This window comes from Agelaius tricolor, unplaced genomic scaffold (assembly GCF_023055355.1).
Source record: "Agelaius tricolor isolate 1412-34295 unplaced genomic scaffold, bAgeTri1.0.p SCAF_3, whole genome shotgun sequence".
Lineage (NCBI taxonomy): Eukaryota > Metazoa > Chordata > Aves > Passeriformes > Icteridae > Agelaius > Agelaius tricolor.
The window spans coordinates 11,455,723-11,469,340 of NW_027269263.1; positions in this window are offsets into that span (position 1 = coordinate 11,455,723).

Sequence of the window (13,618 nt, forward strand, 5' to 3'; positions counted from 1 at the left end):
GCTCCTGAGGAAGGGGGAAGACACAATCCCCAAAGGAAGGAAATCTTCAAAGGCTAGCATCAAGATTATTCTGGGAAAAAGCAAAGTGTGTTAAACTCAAGTCTAACATCCCTTTTTTTTTCCCCTCAATTTTCAGCTCCTAAAACAGATAAAAATGTAAAATGAGATTATTTTTTTTCTTTTTTTTACTGAGGTACTCCTTTCAGACTCCTTTACAAACAACCCCCAAAAGTGGTACTGACAATGCTGCAGAAAATGAACAGTGTGTGAGTCAGGTTGAATACAAAAGGTGGGTAAAATTCTGGCAACGTTGTGGAAGGTGGGGTGGCAGCAGAGCAGTGGAAACACTCCCATGCAGCTGAGCAGCTTGCAGTGCTCCTGGTGTCTGTGGAGAGCAGCACTCCAGCTGGGCTGAACCAATGAACCCTGTTTACTTCAGGCAGCTTGTTCCAAGCTTGCACAGAAAACAGGTGATGGCTTAGGGAGAAATGTGATGAATCTTAAGTAGGAATACAAGTGCAGGTCTCCCTCCATTTAAAGTAATGCCTGGCTGCTCTTTCTAAGCACTACATAAATTATTGGGCAGGCTGAGCTAAGGAGGGGGTGGAATCCAGCCTTGAGGTAGTTCATTTCCTCCAGCAATGCTCTCCTGATCAGTGGGACTAGATTAATATCAAACAGGAATTCCATTTTTAGAAAATACCTTGTTTTCATTCTGCACTGGATGAAAGGCCAGAACGCTGTGAGATACTTGGTGAAATCAGAGAGATTGTGCTCCAAGATGTTCAGGTCCCTGCTGCTCTGGAATTTGCTTCATCCCAGGCACAAGCACCCCACAGCAAGCTGTAATGTCAGTCTCCACAGGGTTATCCATTTGGCAGCCCTGCACGTTCCTTGCACACGCAGCAGAATTCACTTCTGAGCAAAAAAGAGCATGAACCAGACAGGTTCTGTTTCTCCCACATGTTGACATTAGCTGGGAACCAAGAGAGTTCAAGTAACCCACCCCAAGAAACTATAGGAGATAAAAAGAATTTTTGTTTGAAACTGTAATGCAGTGACTAAATAAGTAAATAGTACCTCATCCATATCCTGTCTCACAGAGATATGAAGGGTTTGCAGCCAACAATTACACTGAAAAGTGCATGTGATATGAAAGATTATACAATGTAAATGTAAAGATTCTTTCCAACGAATTTAATTTACTAGGGCAGAAACCTTACCCAAGCAACTTAAATTCTTGAGCTAGAGTCACAGAGGTATTTTTAAGGTATTAAAAGATGAGAATCTGTTCCTCTGCTGAATGAGCATGGGATTAATAGAAGGACAGCATTTTCCCCATGGTGGTCTCTCTTTTATTTTTATTATTTGCATAAACTTTTATCAATAAATATCTTATTTAAGGTGGCAAAATATCAGAGGCAATTATCTTATTTGAGGCAAGTTATAAAATTTACATCAGCTGCTTTTTGAACAGACTAAACTCTTCTGACCTGTGTCCATAAAGTGTCCCAGTTATTTAACTTCCTAATATAGTAAATTATTCTGGCCTAAGTGGCCACTATTGTTTCCCATTTTTGCAAAATTTCTATCACCATTTTAATCTTCTATCCATAATGATTTCCATACATTATTTCCTACACTGCCCTTTAGAAGGTCTTACACTTTAGAAGGACCTACCAAAAGTCTTAGTATTGATTGATGGCTTTACTAATGAATACATTTCTTTGACCAAAGTCTGCTCAGTCTGATGTGCCATCTTGGCAAATCTTCAGTACACTGCAAGAAAAAAAAAAACAACACATAAACAAAAATTACTCTGCTCTGGAAGATATATCTCAAATAATGTTTATTCCTATGTATTTACAAATCATTAAAATAATGCTCTATATTCTGCTTTAGTGAGGCTTTGAATTTTTAAGTAAGACAAAAACACAGACAGAAATAGCACAAACTTTTTAAAACAACTTGCTAACTCAGTGAATGCTTCTAATCAGCAGCTATGACATTTCACTTGGAATTAGTGAGCTCAAAGTATCCAAGCCATGTCCCCTCTAGGATCCCTTGGGGCTTTTATTGTCCTACGTTTACACAATCCAAGAACAAAACTGTCTGCCCTCAAGTCATCTAAAAACCATTTTGGGGTTAACATGTGATTTTGCTCTTTGTGCAGAGTGCATTGCATGAATTCAATTGTGAATGAAAAATTAGTCGTATTCAAATTCCAAATAGCCCACAGGCCTTGGCTGGCTTTTCTTTGGTCCTTTCCATTAAGCAATTATGAAGATTTCAGAAGCTCAGTTTTGGGTAAGAAGTCAGCTCCTTATCAATTAATGAACTGACAGTGAATCAGCAAGGTACATGCATTTACATTGTGGGGCTGAGACCCCCAGGTAATTCAGAGTAAGGGCAGAGAATGCTTCAACTTCCAGCTTCCTCCAGCACACTGAACAAGGACTCATACCCTGGAAAAACAGGAGTTATTTACCTCTGTTATACACTGAACATGCACCTAAGTCTAGACTAGGTAGATGTTATACCATATACTAAAAAGGAATTTTTGTGTCCTTTTTGAACTGCTGTAAATAAATTCTGCTTCAAGACAGAAATGCTAAGCCCAAAAGGACACATTTTACATGGACTGGGGGTCATGCCCTGCACTGGGCACACACCACAAAGGACTCCTGCCTGCTAACCCTTGTGGGGAGCTCAGCCCCACACAGCTGCTGCCTCACATCCCAAGTGGGATAGGGAAAAAATTCTAGGAGTAAAAATGAGAAACCTTGTTGGCTGAGATAAAGACACTTCACTTGGTAAAGCAACAGCTGCACACCTGAGCAAAGCAAATTAAGGACTTCAACCACTACTTGCCATCTGCAGGCAGGTGTTTAGCCATGGCAAGGAAAGCAGGGCTCCTTTGCACCTAAGCAGTCAGGAAAGGTAAACACCATCACCCTGAATACCCCATCCTCATTTCTTCCCCCAGATTTAATTTCTGAACACAACATCATATGGCATGGAATATTCTTCCATGGTCAGCTGTCCCCACTGTGATCCTTCCTACCTTCTTCTACCTCCCTACTGACAGGCAGTGTGAGAAGAAGAAAACATCTTTGATCCTGTCCCTGCATTCTCAGCTCTGTTCTGATCACAAAACTCAAAGAGCAATGTAGAAGCTACTGTAAAGAAATTTTTTTTTCTATATTTTTTAAAGTTACTGGCTGAAATGGAATATAGAGGCATACAAACTTTGATTCAGTGGTTTAATGTTATGTTGTGGATGCCAGGCATGGTTCCTGATTCTGCCTTGCCTTGCATTTTCTCTCCACACTTGTGAGAGGGAAAGTGATAAATTGAGATTATAAACCTGAGCTATTTTCCATTGGAAACACAGTCATGTCATGGGAAAGCACTGTGAGCAGATGGCTTTCTGAAGCCAAACACCACATAGGTGTGAGCTACTCAGGCTGCCCTGCACAACTCCTCCAACTCAGACCTGTCCATTTTCTGCCCCAGAACAAGACAGGGACTGGGCTGCTTATGCTACAAACCCATCTACTGTGTCAACACTGAGGCTGCTGGAAGCAATAATTCCTTTCCAGATTTATTAGAAAGATTGAAACCACCACCACCTTCTTCCCTAGCTTTCTTTTTTCCTTTACTGATGATTTGAGGGAGAACTCAAATACTGTTCTTTGCATGCAGTCAGTCACTGATTAAATGCAGTCACCTCCCTCTATGTATGTCCACAGTCTTTTAATACATTTACAAAAGTGTCACACAAAACAAATATTAGCCCTAGGTGACAGAGGAAAGGAAAATAAAGTTTAGCAAAATAAATGTACTTATACTCATGGGTCCCAAAGACTTCTCCTAGCTTATTACAAGATCCAACAAAATCTAATGAAACTTCAAGAGGATTTTAGAAAACAATCATCATGCTGTTACTCTGTGGATAGTCTCAAAAGTATGAAGCTAACAGAGAAGGCACTTGAAAAGAAAATAAAACATCTCTTTTAAATTGAGTGTGCTAAATGTCACAAAGCCAGTAGGAGTTTCTTATTTCCACTAAAGGCAGGAAGAATGGGAAACATATCTTTGCTGATAAACAACCTTGGTGCTAAAGCAAGTGAGATAATTACAGGTACACTTGTCTTGGGGATGGCACATGCCATGGGGGAAATGAAAGACATTGAGGTGTCCCAGCTCATTCACACCTGTCTTCTATATTTCTGGAGATCATAAATTACAGGAGCCTACTGGGAAAGGGCTCTCTAAACTCTTCTTTACTTTCCCTCTCTCCTTAGGATATTGCCAAATCCATACAATGCTATAACCCTCTTTCAAATCCTCTCTAAATGTTAAAAAGTTTCCCCTAATAACACTGACATGATAGTCTAGCACTTGCCTAATTGCTCCTCCCTGTGTGGATATTAAATCCTGAAGGTAAGTGATAAGATTTTATACATTCACGGCTACTGTGAAACAGGGAAACCTTTGCTTGCTCTTACATAGCATATGTGTGTCTATATATTGTGTTTGTGCCTATGTAATGTGTATTTGTGCCTATATATTGTGTGTGCATGCCTACATATTGTGTATGTGTCCCTATATATTGTGTATCTGTGCCTATATATTGTGTGTGTGTGCCTATATATTGTGTGTGTGTGCCTATATATTTTGTATGTGTGCCTACATATATTGTGTATGTGTGCCTATATATTATCTGTGCCTATTTATTTTCTGTGCCTATATATTGTGCGTGTGTGCCTATAAATTGTGTATCTGTGCCTATATATTGTGTATGTGTGCCTACATATTGTGTGTCTGCCTACATATTGTGTATGTGTGCCTACATATTGTGTATGTGTGCCTACATATTCTGTATCTGTGCCTATATATTATCTTTGCCTATATATTGTGTATCTGTGCCTATATATAGTGTATGTGTGCCTACATATTCTGTATCTGTGCCTATATCTTTTGTACGTGGGCCTACATACTGTGTATCCATGCCTATATATTGTGTATGTGTGCCTATATATTATTTATCTGTGCCTACATATTGTGTATGTGTACCTGCATTTTGTATATATTGTGTATCTGTGCCTATATATTGTGTATATGTGCCTATATATTATCTGTGCCAATATATTTATTGTGCATGTGTGCCTATATATTGTGCATGTGTGCCTATATATTATCTATGCCTATAAATTGTGCATCTGTGCCTATATCTTTTGTATGTGCGCCTACATACTGTGTATCCATGCCTATATATTGTTTATCTGTGCCTACATATTGTGTATGTGTACCTGCATTTTGTATATATTGTGTATCTGTGCCTATATATTTATTGTGTATGTGTGCCTATATATTATCTGTGCCTATAAATTGTGTATCTGTGCCTATCTATTTATTGTGTACCTGTGCCTATTTGTGGACACAGCCTGATCCCTGGGTTTCAGTGTGGGTCTCTTTTTTGTGGCTTACATTCCCAGCAGGTTGTCTGGTGGCATCTGGTAATTTATGAATGTTTATTTAACGTGCACTAAAATTTTCCTGCAAAGATTGCCATGGCCCTGATGTGGTTGCTGCCCACAGGAATGCTGCAAGGGAAAGGCAGAGCTTGTTTCCAGTGTCAATTCAGCTGCAATAAAACTGCTTTCACTGTCACACCAGAGAAATAAATCTGAAACTTGTGGCTGCTATACAGGTTATTATAAAATAAGTCAGTGACACTTTGACAAATTAACTGTATTCATTCTTGCCTTGCACTTGAGCTGCAGAGGACTTCAACTTCCTTGAGATATATAGGAGATAACAAGGTGGAATAATTAAATATTATCAGGTAAAAACATACAGTGTGGCTGAAATCCATCTTCACCTTCAGGGTCTCCTTGCATGACATCTAAATTAAGTCAATTCCCAATCAATTGAGACAAAATTTTTTCTCACTGCAGAATCTAAGGATCAGTGGGTACCACTCCATCAGGACACAACAAGGATGATGTTTCAAAGCATTTCTGACCTGTTACAGCCTTTCCTCACCACTGTAATTGTTTCAGGAGTGGTTTTCCAAGGACAGAGGGACAGACAGCATTTAGGATGTTGTGACACATCCCTCTAACTCTGCCATGTGCACTCTCAGTGTAATGACATGCCCTGACACCTTGTAAGAGATCACAATCAGGGAGTACAGTAATTGTGCCAAGACTCATTAAGAGAATTTATGAAATCAGAAATTTGAAGTCATTGCAGAGATTAATTCAAATTAGAAGAGTTCTAATAAAAGCTAGACTGATACAGATGATGGATAGCTAGGGGTTTTTTTCCCTCTCACAGTTTCTTGTTTTATTTCTTCACTCTCTTAGTTAAAGTCCAGTTCAAATCATTGAAGGGGGTATTTGTTCAACAGACTCTTAAAGATATTATTTGGAATTTTTTGTTAATTCAAATTATTTACCTTTTTGGGGGAGAAAGAGTTCTAGGTGAGTGAGAAATAAGAAGCAAGTTTATGTGTAGCCACTAATTTATCCATGCAGCATTTCAAAGATGGAAACACTGAGTATGAATTTTTGCTTTTATCCACAACATAGAAAATTGGGAAAACAAACAAAACAGAAATCCTGCAAACATTCCTTGAAAAATCAAATTTTCCATTTCCCTAAGAAGGGCCAACTGGGGCGGCAAAAACAATATAATGTGAATATGTCATGCTTTTTTTCCACTAAAGGAGATATTATATGAACCAGCATCATCATGAGTTTAGTCATAGCATTTTTCATCTTGATATTTCAGAACACTGCCATTATTTATTTTTCCATTGGGTTCCTCCTCAAGCTCTTGCTGAATATGCACAAATAAATTCCTGCCATATATATTCGCCTTAAACAGCAACAGCTTAATTGCTCTGGTCATAAAAGACTTTAAATCAACATTAACAAAGAAGTCATGCTTTCATTGCAAGCATTCCTCAAACAAAAATACTACAAGCATTCAAGAGCAGTAGCCCAGGCAAAATTTTGAGGTATAGAAAAAAAACAAAGGAATTGTATGGATCTATTTCATCTCCAACACAAAAAGTAAAATTTTAGACCATCCTGGGTTCACTTTGCAGTAACTTAAAAGCCAGAAACTTCTCTACAGTCTACATAAACATTCATAAATCAGCAAGAGTGTGGAGCTGGGGTTGCCCTGTGCAGAGCCAAGAGCAAGACTCGATGATCTTTGTGGGTGTTTTCCAACTTAGACTATTTCTCAGAAAAGGACTTTGTGCCTCTTTGCTCACAGAGCAGAGAAAAGCTGGATAGTGCCCCTTCTCATCAAACTGTAGCACATGAGAGAGCAGGACCAGCACTAAGGATTTTACACTATTTCAATTTGTTGCTGGTGTCATGAACAGAATTTGAAGCTGCTAAACACTGCATTCCTTTCCTCTTCCTTGTTCTGCTTGCATCCTCTCTCTCACTTCCTTTGGCAGTTGCTTTATCCAGAGAACAGAGAAACACTTACCCAAAGCTGAAACAGCAGCAAAAAGCATTCTCTCATCCTTTAAACAAGACATGTGTGCTGCTGCTGTTTGTGGCTGTGACTGCAGATGGAGCTGCCAAGGCTTCCAGCATTTTTCATAGCATCATGAGGCATTGATGACAAAATATCACGCCTAAGAGACTGGGAGAGCCCTTCCCTGGGCTGTCCACCTCTCTCTTCCACCCCTCTAGCTTGCATCTAAACATCTGCATGAGGAAATTAAGACAGACTTTTCTACACTTTACCCCCACAAGCTGGTAATTAGAATTCGATTTTGGGGCACACTAAGAAAAAAAAGTTAAAATAAAGCCCAGTCATCAATAAAAATTCTTCAACAAAAATGAGCGACAGATTCTTCTGTGAGCATTTCCTCACAGACACATCCATAAATAATCCCAGTGTGCCACTGTGACAGTCTAGTCTGGCCAAAAGCACAGCACAGATCACATGATTTTCAGGACTGAATTATCTCTCTTTGGACAAGCATGTTCTCTGTGGAAGAACAATAATTTTTAGTGCCACATTTTTCAAGAATGAAGAATCCGTCACAATTCAGTAGAAATTCATTCATGGTTTAAAATATGCTTCACATTTTAAGAATTGTCTTTCAGAAATACCATTTGCAATGTTCAGGTTCCTAGATGGCTTCAAGTTCAGAAAAAAAAAAACCAACAAATATTCTTTTTGCAGAACAGAACATATTGCTTTCTTAGAATTCTTTTTGTTTATTATTTTGAGGTTTTCAGTATTCAATAATACAACTCTCAGACTGGCAGATCTGTCTGAGCTTCAGTGTGTTTGAGGTGTATTTTAAAGGCCCATAGCAGTTTTGCTTTTCCTTCAGTCTTTGCACCACTTAGAACTGAGAACAACATATGTATGCTGGCTAGCACTCCCCTGAAGGAGCCTGGAGTGATGGGAATATTTTTACCTCCCAGACAGTAGTAAAAGCTACTTCTTCTTCTTCTTCTTCTTCTTGCAATAAACCCTTGTTTGACCCTGCATTTGATGCCAAGATAACATCTTGCTAAGGATGACACAAGCTCAGTGTAATTTTTCTTCACTAGAAGCTCAGGTGCAGTCAAAGGAGGAGATGGCTTCAGACAAGGCAAGATTCAATTTAATTGTAAATATCTGTAAGATTAGTGTGAAATAAATTGGTTTATGACCTATGATTAAAAAAGAGCTAATATTTCAATTTCTAGTTTGGCCCTTGATCCTGCTGTCTGGCACAGACACACATTTGTGGGCTCCTTATGTATATTGACCCCTTAATTCAATGACACAGCACAGCAGCAGCCCTTTCCATCCATTTCATAGGTACATTTGGATACCTTACACCACATACTCTGTACAAGTATACTAAATGCAGTCAATATCAGTAATTTTGTAGACTGAAAAATGACAGTGAAGAACTACTGCATGCACTTATCTTTTTCAGATTTTTAAATAGACAATTTTTGTCATGTTGTATTTTCCATACAAAGGGGAAAAAAATCCCACTTTTTTACCATTGCAAGTTATTTTTCTTCCAGTTTAATGCTTGCCTCTTTAAAGGGAAGTTTTGGAATGTTAAAAAATGTGAAAAATAGAGTTTTTGCAAAAATTTTAAATAAAATATAGCTCCTCTGTGGCAACACTAAATAGCTTTCTCAAAACAATTACACTAAACAGGCTTACCTCTCCCAATGCCTTCTAATATTAAAAAATTGACCCACGAAAGTGATTCCAACCCAAGGGTATTGACAACACATTATTTCAAACAGGTAAGAGAACTAACTGCTGGGTGCTGGGCTTTGGTTCAGCAAAGGATCTTGTGAGAAAGTATCTCCAGCTCAAGAGAAACTGAGTGCTGAGATTTTTGCCTGGGGAGCCCAGGAGGCCAATGCCATGTAGGATCCAGAGCAATTCAATTAATTTAAGCAAAATGACAACTGAGGCATCTCTAAAACTTGGCCTTTTTCAGAGCATGGGATGCAGGCAAGATGCAGTCAGTGCACAGAAGAGAAAATATTGTTACCTCTAATGCAAAGAACTAATAATTGTTTGGAAACCTTTCAGATAGGAACATTTGCAAGAGGAATTCAGTGTAAATCAGACTGATGGTTTTCCTCTGCCACTTCCCACTGTCACTGGCAGTTGTTAGTGACAATGAAATCATCCAGCAGATGTTGTATTGCTTTAAACCCTCAGAGCTACAGTGCTATACCATGTACTTACAACATTTTAACATCACTGGCATGATTTCCATGGCACAGTGCACATCCACATGCCCACAAGTCAGACAGAAATCTCACAGGTTTATTTACCCACTGTCTTGTAAAGTGAGTGAAAATGTCAGCAAATGGAAGAGTGGTGGCTACAGGTGACTGCAAACAGCCCCAGTTTAAGTCCAAAACTTGTGCACTACAAGGATTCACCAAGGATCATGTTCAAGGCATGGTTCTAACAGAAAATACTATATATTCTTCACAATATTTCCAAATGGACTTAATTAACATCTCAAGGTGCTATCTGTCTTGAAACCCAGCACTGCTTAAATCATGTCTTGTTTTCTGAACGATCCTCTTAAACACTCCTATAGTCCTTAGGTTTACTGTCAAAGCTCCTTGTATAGGTAGATATCACCAGAAGATCACCCTTAGAGGAAGAAGTCCTCCAAAGGATAAAATAGTTGCAGTAGAACTCAAGCCTCAAGTTTTATTTCACCTCCTAAGACTGTTTCTTTTATTGCTTTCTTTTCTACTTTTCTTCCGTAAATGAGTTATTTTCTTTTCATCGTATCTCTTGCTACTATGAAAGTTCCTTCCTTCCTTCCTTCCTTCCTTCCACCACTTCCTTCCTTCCCATAGCCACATTTAGTACTGATTCAGTCTGGAGGATTTTATGGTCATGTAGACCAGGCCATGAGTTTGAAGGTATCACTGTGAGGGTTTATCACTGTGCTCTGTGGGCCACAAGGTATTAAAAGGCACAAATGCCTGAGGCTGGGGCAGCTTACATGGCACAATTCATAATAAATGATAGCCTGCTTCTAAGGATGAACTCATTTAGCTTAGCTGGCTGTGAGTTTAAAAATAATTATAAATAAAAAATAAACTGACATACTGTACAGCCAAAACAGAAATTGAGTAGGGAACACAACAGCACCATATTGCCTGCAATTCCAACACTTTCTGAATTGACTTGAGATTACTTTTTTTCAAACAAACACCAATTTTTTCCCTTTTGGAAATAAAATCAGTTAAGTTTCTTGTCTTTCCTCATTACTATTTGCTACTATTACAACAGCATTGCTACTAGCTACCATCACAAAACTGGGCTGAAGAGCCTGTGCCAAGAGGCAGATGAGGTATTTCCCTGTCCTGGGAGTGCTGTGCTGGAGCCAGGCTTGCAGACAAGGGGAACCAGAACTGCTGACTGATCAGATGGAGGTGGGACACACAGGCAAGACTGCTGACAGCAAGGGAATGGGGCTAGAAGGTCTCTGACTGGCAAAAAACCAAGTGGACCCACCTATGGGCCTGTACAAGCTCTTGATCCAGTACTGGTTTTTCCTGTCTCGTTCTCTTTTTCATTGCAAAGGATTTATCTTCCTTTCTAAATAGACTGAATCAAAACCTGAAAGAGAGGAATGATCTTAAAGCAAACCCTCCTCTATTTCCCGAAGGTGAGATTTAGTAAAACCAAAAAAAGTTATGAAAGCAAATCAAGCCGCTACTAAAAATCTGTACAGTTGCATGAATAAATATTATTTATATTGATTTGGCCAAAGCCAAAAGTGCTTCTTAATTGTCAAAAGCCACTTCATAAATTCTCTGTTGAACTTTCCTCTTGCTCCTTCATTAATACCAAGTCCACAGTATTCCTGCTAGATTAATTCCTCCTTTTCTTTCTGTAACTATCCTGCAAAGGCTAACATCAACAAGGTAAAACTGGCAAAGAGGATCCACATCTATAAATTTAATTTAGGAGTGCTTAGTCTCCCAGAAATGATCCTTCCCTAGCACGGAGTTCTTACATTTTACCTAAGTTTCAATTAACTGGACTTTCTTCTTCTGGTGCACATGGAAAATGGATTCTGACATATTTATTGTACAAGTAACTTCATCACTGAGGCTGGCTCCTCTTGGACCACACCTGTTAGTGTTAGTAGGAGTGCCACAGCTGTAATTTATTGCTGGTACAAATGAGTAAGCCCACAGATTTACTCTCTGGAGGAGTATTTGTTTCCATACTGTTGCCTTTGGAGATGGCAAAGGTTGGTATGGGACAGTTCCTTAAACCTAATTTGACCTTGCAAAGCCATATTTGCAGAGGGGATTATTTTTCTGTTCCAGCTGGATAAGACACCACAGTTGTTAGACCAGCAGTTCAGACATTTCAGGTCACCATGAAGAAGAAGATACAACAAACCTCATTAAAGCCTTAGTGCCTCCTTCTGAAATGCTGACACCTCAGAGATCAAAGACCCTAGCAGGATATGGTCCACAATCAATTGCTGTGTGTGTTTGTGTTGTCCCTGCAGTGATGCCAGCCCTTGTGCACTTTTCAGACTCTAATGTCAGCTCTGCCTTCCATCAGCTATGGAAAGGTGGCTATCCCTAATTCCACCCATAACAGCAACTTGCCAGGCCTCGCTTGCTTAATGGACTTGCAAAATGCACACAGCTACCGATTTCCTTCATTTGCTGTCAAAACTAAGGTCAAAAATAACCTCAGGAGACCCCAAACTTGACCTTTTCAAAATTTTATGCTTGTCAAATTTTACTGCAGAGGATGAATTATCAATGCCAGCAGTGGGAGAGCAATAGCTCAGTGTGTTCAATGCCTCACACTGATTCAGATAAAGGGATGTTTGCATGTCAGCACAAACCAGAATCAGAAAAGAGGGTGATCTGTCAGTGGTGCTCACAACAGACATGACAGCTCCTGTCCAAAATGGACCTATTACCATTAGCATTGCCCTGAATTCATTCTTCATTTTCCATGTGCTAGAGCAATGAGGCACACAGGAAAGTAATGCCATCTGTATTGCCTCCTACTCCTCTACAATAATCTTTGCTTTTAAAAGATTGTTACAGGCTCGATTCATTGTGGGAAAGAATTGAGAATTGTGCAGGAAACCTATTTTCCCTCAGGGAAGAAGTGGGACATAATAATTTATAATGTTAAGGAATGAAATTATGTTTTTCTCCTTTCTCTTTTTTTTTTTTTTTTTTTAGTTTGAAAGGTTAGAAAATGCTGTGGAGATTAATAACATCACTGATATTAATTACAACCCTCCAAAATACATATTTCTACCATAAGGAGGGAGGATTCTCAGTGGGAGATTATTCTGGAGAAGAGAAATTACTTAGGAAATAGCCATGCCTGGGTCAACTGACAGAAAGCAATTATAGCCTTTTCCCAGCATGTAGGAAACAGGCAATAGTATAATTGACTCATTGTACTTTTTGAAATAAACCAGTAAGATAATGCACAGAAAACAAAACTGTGAGAACTTGTGTCAAATTAGTCAAATCCTGGGAAACAAAATGATAGCAAAGAAATACATCAAGACTTAGGTAGGTACAAAGACCCTGACATCAGTAGCAGATTAGACAGCTAGACTGACACACCACTTATAAATAATGATGCAAATGTACTTACCATACATAGCATGTGAAAATATTTCACCTCTTGATCCCACCCTCAGGTGTTACATATTCTGTTTACTCTGGACATGCACATGCATGAGGGAAGTGACACAGATATTTTATAAACAGTCTACACATGTGCTCCATGTGATACAAGCACCCCTGCAGTAGAAATAGAATATAATTTCCAAAAAGAGTTACATTATGGACCTAGAAAAAAGCTCATAGATACCCATAGGGAGAGGCTGTACAGTGCTGAAAATCCTTTTAGAGTTCAGGATTAATATTCTATATCACAGACAATCTGGAATCCATAATCCATTTTTTCAGTGTATATTCATAGAGCTAGCAAAACAGTGAATGTAAATTGAGGCATTACTCCACCAGTTTTTGTTGGCAGGCCAGTGGCACCTGCCCTGGAAAGTCAGAAGGTGAGTGCATGATTT